The sequence below is a fragment of the Camelus dromedarius genome, chromosome X (assembly GCF_036321535.1).
Source record: "Camelus dromedarius isolate mCamDro1 chromosome X, mCamDro1.pat, whole genome shotgun sequence".
Taxonomy (NCBI): domain Eukaryota; kingdom Metazoa; phylum Chordata; class Mammalia; order Artiodactyla; family Camelidae; genus Camelus; species Camelus dromedarius.
In genome coordinates, this window is record NC_087472.1 from 50,045,570 (window position 1) to 50,054,387 (window position 8,818).

Sequence of the window (8,818 nt, forward strand, 5' to 3'; positions counted from 1 at the left end):
AATTGCCAAAGCATTACTGAAGAAAAAGAATGAAACTGTAGGAATAACCCTCCCAGACTTCAGACCATACTACAGAGCTACAATAATCAAAACAACAAGGTATTAGCATAAAAACAGACATATGGATCCTTGGAACAGAAGAGAGAGCCCAGAAATAAATCCATAGATGTATAGTCAATTAATCTTCAACAAAGGAGGCAAGAATATACAATGGAGAAAAGACAGTCTCTTCAGCAACTGGTGTTGGGAAAACTAGATAGCAACATGTAAATCAATGAAGCTAAAACACTCCATCACTCTATACACAAAAATAAACTCAAAATGGCTTAAAGACTTAAATATAAGACAAAACACCATAAATCTCCTAGGAGACATGAATTTAGAAGCAGAAAGGCCAATTTAAGGTTACTGTAAGAATTCGTGCAGGATCATCAGACAACAAGGATTCATGAAGATTTAAAAGTGAGGAGGTGTATTTTTCCAATTAAAATAAACTGTCTAGTTCAACAGAGTAGGTTCTTAAAAGAATGTTAATTTCCTTCCCTTTTTCCTTGGCTATATCGCCAATTGTTGGGCCCATGAGACAAAATTAAATACTTCCTTTAAGAGTGGAGTTAGAAAAGGAAATTGAATTTCTACCAGTCTCTCCCATGTTCCAAGGGTTTGGTATGAGACAAGTAATAAACATTTTTGAATTATGTCTTAGTGGGATATCCCTGAGACAATTTCCTTGGTGGAATCCATGCCTCCTGAAGTAAATGTTTCTTCATAAATGTCACTTTCTTTATTTGGTCAAGAGATTCTTGCATAAACTAATTGAAGCTATAGTGCCTTAAAGCTCACTAAGGCAACCTGTTTATAATACAGAAGTTTGAATTTAAATATCAATGCTAAGTTTGAAATAGAAGTTTGTGTGTGGCTTCAGCTATGTGATTTAAAAAGTTGGTGGGCTAATTTTATTCTGGCAGCTGAATCTCTAATTGCCTGGCCACGCTCATTAAAAGTCCATGAGAGTCAAGACTTCACCCAGTGAAGAAATGTAATTTAGACACCATCACTACCCTCAAGGAGTTCCCAGTCAATCTAGATCATCAAGTCAATCTCCTGTTATATATGGTATATATCTATGTGTGGTGGTGGTTGTTTTTGGAAAGTAGATTTTATGAGAGACTATATCTCTGTAATGTGATTGTACCTAAAATTACACTTATGCTGGGACAATGTTGGGAACATTATAATTTGATGAATATCACATCTTGTTATAAAAGTCCAACCAAGACATGGAAACAACCTAAATGGCAAATTGACAGATGACTAGATAAAGAAGTTGTGGTGGATTTATACAATGGAATACTACTCAGCCATAAAAAGAATAAAATAATGCCTTTTGCAGCAACATCAATGGACTTGGAGATTGTCTTTCTGAGTCTATCACTCATATGTGGAATCTAAAAAAAGAAAAAAGAAGACAGTAATGAACTCATCTATAAAACAGAAACAGACTTGCAGTCATAGTAAACAATCTTATGGTTACCAGGGGTAAAGGCGGTGGGAAGGGATAAATTTGAGGGTTCAAGATTTGCAAATATTAACTACTATATATAAAAATAGATAAAAAACAAATTTCTTCTGTATAGCACAGGGAACTATATTAAATGTCTTGTAATAACCTATAATCAAAAAGAATATGAAAATGAATATATATATGTATATGTATGACTTGGACATTATGCTGTACACCAGGGATTGACACATATGTAACTGACTACACTTCAATTTAAAAAATTAATAGAAGTCTGAGAACATGGTCAATCTATTCTTCTTGGGTGTGTTGGTGATTTTTTTTCCCTCAGTATTCTTATCTCCTCTCCCACCACATTTGTATTACACTATTGTAATTATTTATCCTAGCTTTTATCATCCAACTGCACGCTGTTTATTGCTTCTGAGAAGTCTGAATACTCTATATAGTTGCAATTTTTCATTGTACAGTTTTGCCTTTAGTAACTGGGTCATTTTTTACTCAGTAGCATCTGTTTCAAACAGTCCTACCCAATGTTTTGTTTCTATTATTTAATATTTTGGCTTTTAAACAAAATCTTATTTATGAAACTTAGTAAACAATCAATACTTTTAAGCTTAATAGTTTTTATTTATAAGCATCCCTCAGATTCATTTCTTTTGCTCTTTTCAAAGGTTTTCATGCACATAATTTTATTGAAGTTATATATGACAACTTTAAGTTATATGTGATAACAGAGATTGAAAATGTAGCCATAACTAGGAATATGTTGCAATATTGCTTAAACTAGAGAAAAAGCACATGGATCTTAAATGTTCACAAATGTGGAGATTGATTTATAATGCCTCCATACATTGGAATAATATGTAGCTTTTTAAAAGAGACTTTTTAAAAACAATTTTTATTTAGTTACAGTCATTTTACAATGTTGTGTCAAATTCCAGTGTAGAGCACAGTTTTTCAGTTATACACAAGCATACATATATTCATTGTCACATTTTTTTTCGCTGTGAGCTACCACAAGATCTTGTATATATTTCCCTGTGCTAAACAAGTATAATCTTGTTTATCTACTCTACATTTTGAAATCCCAGTCTGTCCCTTCCCACCCCTCACCCCCTTGGCAACCACAAGTTTGTATTCTATGTCTATGAGTCAGTTTCTGTTTTGTATTTCTGTTTTGTCTTTTTTTTTCTTAGATTCTACATATGAGTGATCTCATACGGTATTTTTCTTTCTCTTTCTGGCTTACTTCACTTAGAATGACATTCTCCAGGAGCATCCATGTTGCTGCAAATGCCATTATGTTCTCGGTTTTTATGGCTGAGTAGTATTCCATTGTATAAATATATCACCTCTTCTTTACCCAGTCATCTGGATGGACATTAAGGCTGTTTCCATGTCTTAGCTATTGTAAATAGTGCTGCTATGAACACTGGGGTGCAGGGATCTTTTTGAAGTAGGGTTCCTTCTGAATATATGCCCAGGAGTTGGATTACTGGGTCATATGGTCAGTCTATTCCTAGTCTTTTGAGGAATCTCCATACTGTTTTCCACAGTGTTTTCTAAACAAGTGTGTATTGCTTTTATAGTTTAAGAAGTAGCTATCAAAACAGAGGAAGGAAGGAAGGCAGGAGGGAGGGAAGGGAAAAGAGGGAGAGAGGATGGGAAGAAGATGCAGCCATATCATGTGAGAACATCTGGAAAGCTAATCACTATTAAGGAGATAGTAAATACATGAAATAATCAACCAATAGATCATTCAGTGATATTTGCTGCAAACTTTTGAGAACCTCTCGCACATGATAACATAAAGTAAGATGGCATTTAGGTTCCTTTCCAACCCTCAGATTTTATTATTCTAGCTCCCAGTAGTCTGCTAGGTGCCAAGGGAGATATATAAGTAGAATAAAAGATTTGTCTTCAAGAAATTATCAAACATTTATCAAGCACAATTTTTTGTATTTGCAAAAGTGGATCATAGGATCTGTGAGATGTACAAAGATGTTAAGATTTAAACATTAGTGATATATTTTTTATAAATATATGTAATAAACATTGTTGGCTGATTCTCTAATAACTATTCACCCCTTTCTCTTTTCTAAAACGAACTCAATTTTGTTTAGGTATCCATTCCTTCCCACTTTAGTTCATATGTCTCAAGGGAAACTGACTTTAACTCTATTTCCAGAGGTGAGTCTAATAGATCCAGGAGTAAGCATATGACCCAACTTGGTCCAACTTGACTGAAGGGCTTCCAGTCAACTAGTTCTTCAAGACTGTGTGTGAGAGATGTTCTTTCTGCTGCTGGATTTGAATGAGGAAGCCTGTAACCCTGGTTGCTACTATAAAGTAACCTATAAACATTCAGGAAAATTGCTTTAGGATGAAATTGATGCTGTTGAGAACAGATTATAGAGATTCACTCATACTGATGACCTAATGATATCATTGAACTGCTGAATCAACTATCTCTGAATCTTATCCTATTTCTAGGATTACTTATTAAGATAATAAATATCCTTATAGTTTATGCCACTTTGAATCAAGTTTTCTATTAGGTATGGATAAAATCATCCTAATGTATGATGTGCAAAAGAATCTCTTGGTGGTGGTGATACTGCAGAAAATGTATTTCTTTTTTTATACTTGTTAGCTTTTCCAAATGTTTTAGAGTATACATGAATTACTGCTAGAAATAGGAAAGAAAAATAAATGTTACTTTTTTCTTTTTCATTTTTCAGTTTTATTAGGTAGAATTGTTATAATTTGACTGCACACGTACAATATATTGCATGTAAATACATATACACAATATACTGCACATATTTTTTTAAATTTATGTGTATGTACTGTTCATTGTTTCTAAGAACATTTAGAGCTTTAGCTTTTTAAACTTACATAGTTATCAAAAGAATAAAGCCAACCACAAAATAAGAATTAATTCAAAAAGATACATACACCTTGCTATTAAGAGCAGCATTCTTTATAATTGCCAAGATATTGAGAGCATCCTAAGTGCACATCAATAGATGAATAGATAAAGAAGATGCAGCATATGTATGTAAAGGAATATAACTCACCCATAAGAAAGAAGGATATTTTGCCATTACTGGGCCTTCACTCACTTTTTTTTTTCACTTTAAAAACCAGAATTTTGTGACTGGCATAAACATTTCCATTGTGTCAAAAACAACAAAATACCTAGAAATAAACTTAACCTAGGAGGATACTTATGCTCTGAAAACTGTAAAACATTGGTGAAGGAAATTGAAGGTGTTACAAAGAAATAGAAAGATACCTTGTGCTCTTGGATTGGAAGAATCAACATTATCAAAATGGCTGTACTACCCAAAGCAATCCACAGATCCAGTGTAATCCCTGTCAAAATGCTCACGACATTCTCCACAGAACTAGAACAAATAATTCCAAAATTTTATAGAACCAAAAAAGACCCTGAACTGCCAAAGCAATCTTTTGTAGGTCTTTTTTTCCCCTTTCTTCTTTTTGTTCTCTTTTTTTATGGTTTGATGACTGCAGAAGTTCCTTTAACATTTGTTGTAATGCTGGTTTGGTGGTGCTGAATTTTTTTAGCTTTTGTTTATCTGTGAAGCTTTTGATTTCTCCATCAAGTCTGAATGAGAGCTTTGCTGGATAGAGTATTCTTGGTTGGAAGATTTCCCCTTTCATCACTTTAAATATATCGTGCCACTCCCTTCTGGCCTGTAGAGTTTCTGCTGAAAAATCAACTGATAAACTAATGGGAGTTTCCTTGTATGTTATTTGTTGCTTTTCTCTCATTAATTTTAATATTTTCTCCTTATCTTTAATTTGTGTCAATTTGATGACTATGTGCCTTAGTGTGTTTCTCTTTGGGTTGATCCTGTGTGGTACTCTCTGTGCTTCCTGGACTTGGGTGACTGTTTCCTTTCCCAAGTTGGGGAAGTTTTTAGTTATTAACTCTCCAAAAATTTTCTCAGGTTTTTTCTCTCTCTCTTCTCTTTCTGGGACCCATATAGTGCGAATATTAGTGTGCATAATGTTGTCCTAGAGTTTTCATAAACTATCCTCATTTGTTTTCATTTTTCTTTTTCTGTTCTGCAGTAGTAATTGCCAGTAATTTGTCTTCTAGCTCATTGATCTGTTATTCTGCCTCATTTAGTCTATTCTTGGTTCCTTCTAGTGTGCTATTCATTTCAGTGATTTTATTCTTCACCTCTGTTTGGGTATTCTTTTTTATGTTCCAAATCTTAGCCAAAAACTTCACTCTGTGCATCTATACTCTTCTTGAATTCTCTGAATGTCTTTGCCATCATTACTTTAAACTCTTTCTCAGATAAATTGCCTATCTCCTCATCACTTATTTCTTCTTCTGGGACTTTTATCTTGTGCCGTGGCCTGGGAGATATTCCTCTGCCACCTCATATTGTCTATCTTTCGATTTGTATTTTTAGGTAGGTTAGTTATGTTTCTTGACCTTGGAGAGGTGGCCCTCTGTGGGAGATGTCCTATATGTCCCAGCAGTACACTCCTCTCTTGTCACCCAAGGGCCAGGGTCCAGCCGGTCCCAGTGTAGAGGCTAGCCTGTGTTTGTGGGTTCCTTCAACAGGCTTTGGGATTGTTGTTTTCTTATTTCTGATATCTGTCCCTGGGGGGTGAGGCTGGAATAGAGGCTTATGCAGGTTTCCTGCAGGAGGAGCCAGTGCCTGCCCACTGCTGGGTAAAGCTTGGTCCTGGAACTCTGGTGGGTAGGGCTGTGTCTAGAGGCATTTGTGGCTTAGGAAGTCTGCTGATGGGTGGGGCTGTGTTCCTACCCTGAATGTTGTTTGGCATGAGGCTTCCCTACAGGCTGTTGGGTGGGGCTAAGTCTTGGTGTTAATGATCCAATCAAGATGTCAGCCTCCAGGAAAGCTCACGTAGATGAACACTCCCAGAATATCTGCCACCAGCTTTTATGTCCCCTGGGTGAGCCACAGCCACCCCCTACATCCCCAGGAGATCTTCCAAAACCAGCAGGCAGGCCTGGTGTAGGTTCCTACGAAATCACTGCCTCTGCCCTTGGGCATGGCACACACAAGATTCTGTGTACACTTCCCAAGAGAATGAAGTCTCTGTTTCCCTCGGTCCTGTGGGACTCCCGGGGCTAGGCCCCACTGGCCTTCAAAATCAGATGTCCTGGGGTCTCCTCCTCCCAGTGCCAGAACCCTGGGCTGGGGAGCCTGACATGGGGCTTAGAGCTCTCACTCCTGTGGGAGGGCCTCTGCAACTTAATTATTCTTCAGCTTGTGGGTCGCCCACCCAAGGAGTATGGGACCCAATTGTACTGTGAGCACACCCCTCCTACCTTCCTGCTGTGGTTCCCTCTTTATGTTTCCAGTTGAAGAAGATCTTTTTCCAGTTTTTTTTGATGGTTGTTTAGCATTCAGTTGTGGTTTTGTTGTAGTCACGAGGAGAGGCAAACTTGTGGTCCTACCACTTCTCCATCTTAATTGGAAATCCTAAAATAAATGTTACGACTTTTAAATAATATTTCTTATTGTGAAATAAATATATGTTCATTATAGGAAATATGGAAAGCAGTACAGCACAAAGAAAATTAAAATTCTTACAAATACATTACTTCAAAATAATCATATTTTGTTGTGTCTTTCTAGTACTTCTATATATACATATGTTTTTCTTTAAAAAATGAGATCACACCTTACATAACCTGCTTTTCCACATAACAATTTAATATTTTATGACCATTATCCATGAAATTAAATAAATTTCTATAATATAATAGTAATGGCTGCACAGTAGTTATTATTATTATTATGGATAGAGCAATACATTCTTGGATATTTGGGTTGATCTTTACCTGGAAGTAGAATTCCTGGATCATATTGTAGATGAATTTTTAAAACTTTGAGGACCCTTCATATTGTTTTTTATATGTTTTTCAATTGTTTTGGGGTTAATCAATTTACATTCCCACCAACAGTGTACAAGCATTCACTTTTCTCTACATCCTTGCCAACACTTCTTATCTCATGTCTTCTTGAAGATAGCCATTCTATCAGGTATGAGATGATACTTCATTATGGTTTTGATTTGCATTCGCCTGATGATTAGTGACATTGAGCATCTTTTTATGTATGTTGGCCATTTGGAAAAATGCCTAGTTAGTTCCTCTTCCCATTTTTTATTGAACTATTTGTTGTTGTTGTTGTTATTGAGTGGTATGCATTCTTTTTAGAATATTGACCCCTTATTTAATATATATATTGCAAAATTTTACTCCATTCTGTAGGCTGCTTTTTCATATTACTGTTTCTTTTGTTGTGCAGAAGCTTTTAAGTTTGATGCAGTCCCACTTGTTGATTTTTGCTTTTGTTGTTTGTGCTTTGGATGTCATATCCAAGAAGTCATTGCCAAGACCAGTGTTGAGGAGTTTCTTCCACACATTTTCTTCTAGAAGTTTTATGATATCAGGTCTAATTTTCACTTTTTATGTTGAATAATTTTTGTGATTGGTGTGAGATAAGATCCATTTTTATTGTTCAACATGTCTATTTTTCCCAACATTATTTGTTGAAGAGACTATTTATTCCCCTTTGGGTATTCTTGGCTCCCTTTCAAATATTTGTTAACAGTAATATGCAGGGGTTTAATCCTGGGGTCTCTGTTCTGTTCCACTGGTCCATGTGTCCATTTTTATGCCAGTATCATATTGTTTTAATTACTATAGCCTTGTAGTACAGTCTGATATCAGGAAGTGTGATGCTTCCATCTTTATTTCTTCTTCTCTTTCAGGGTTGGTTTGGCTATTCAAGATTTTAGTGGGTTCCATACAAATTTTAGTATTGTTTTTCCTATTTCTATGAAAAACGCCATTGGAATTTTGATTAGGATTATATTGAATTCATAGATACCTTTGGGTAGTGTGGACATTTTAACAATATTAATTTCTCCAATTCCATTTATTTGTGTCTTCTTCAATTTCTTTAGATAAAGTCTAGTAGTTTTAATTGTACAGATCTTTCACTTCCTAGGTTAAGTATATTCTTACATAATTGATATTTTTTGATGCTATTATGAATGGCAGAGTTTGCTTTATTTTTTCTTTTTTATGAAGTGTAATTGATTTACAATACTATACAGTACTTTTGCAGATTATACTACATTATAGATTATTACAAGATAATGGCTATAATTCCCTGTGCTATACAGTATGTCCTTGTTGCTTATCTATTTTATACTTAGTAATTTGTACCTGTTCATCCCACACCCCTAATTTGTCCCTCTCTCCTTCCT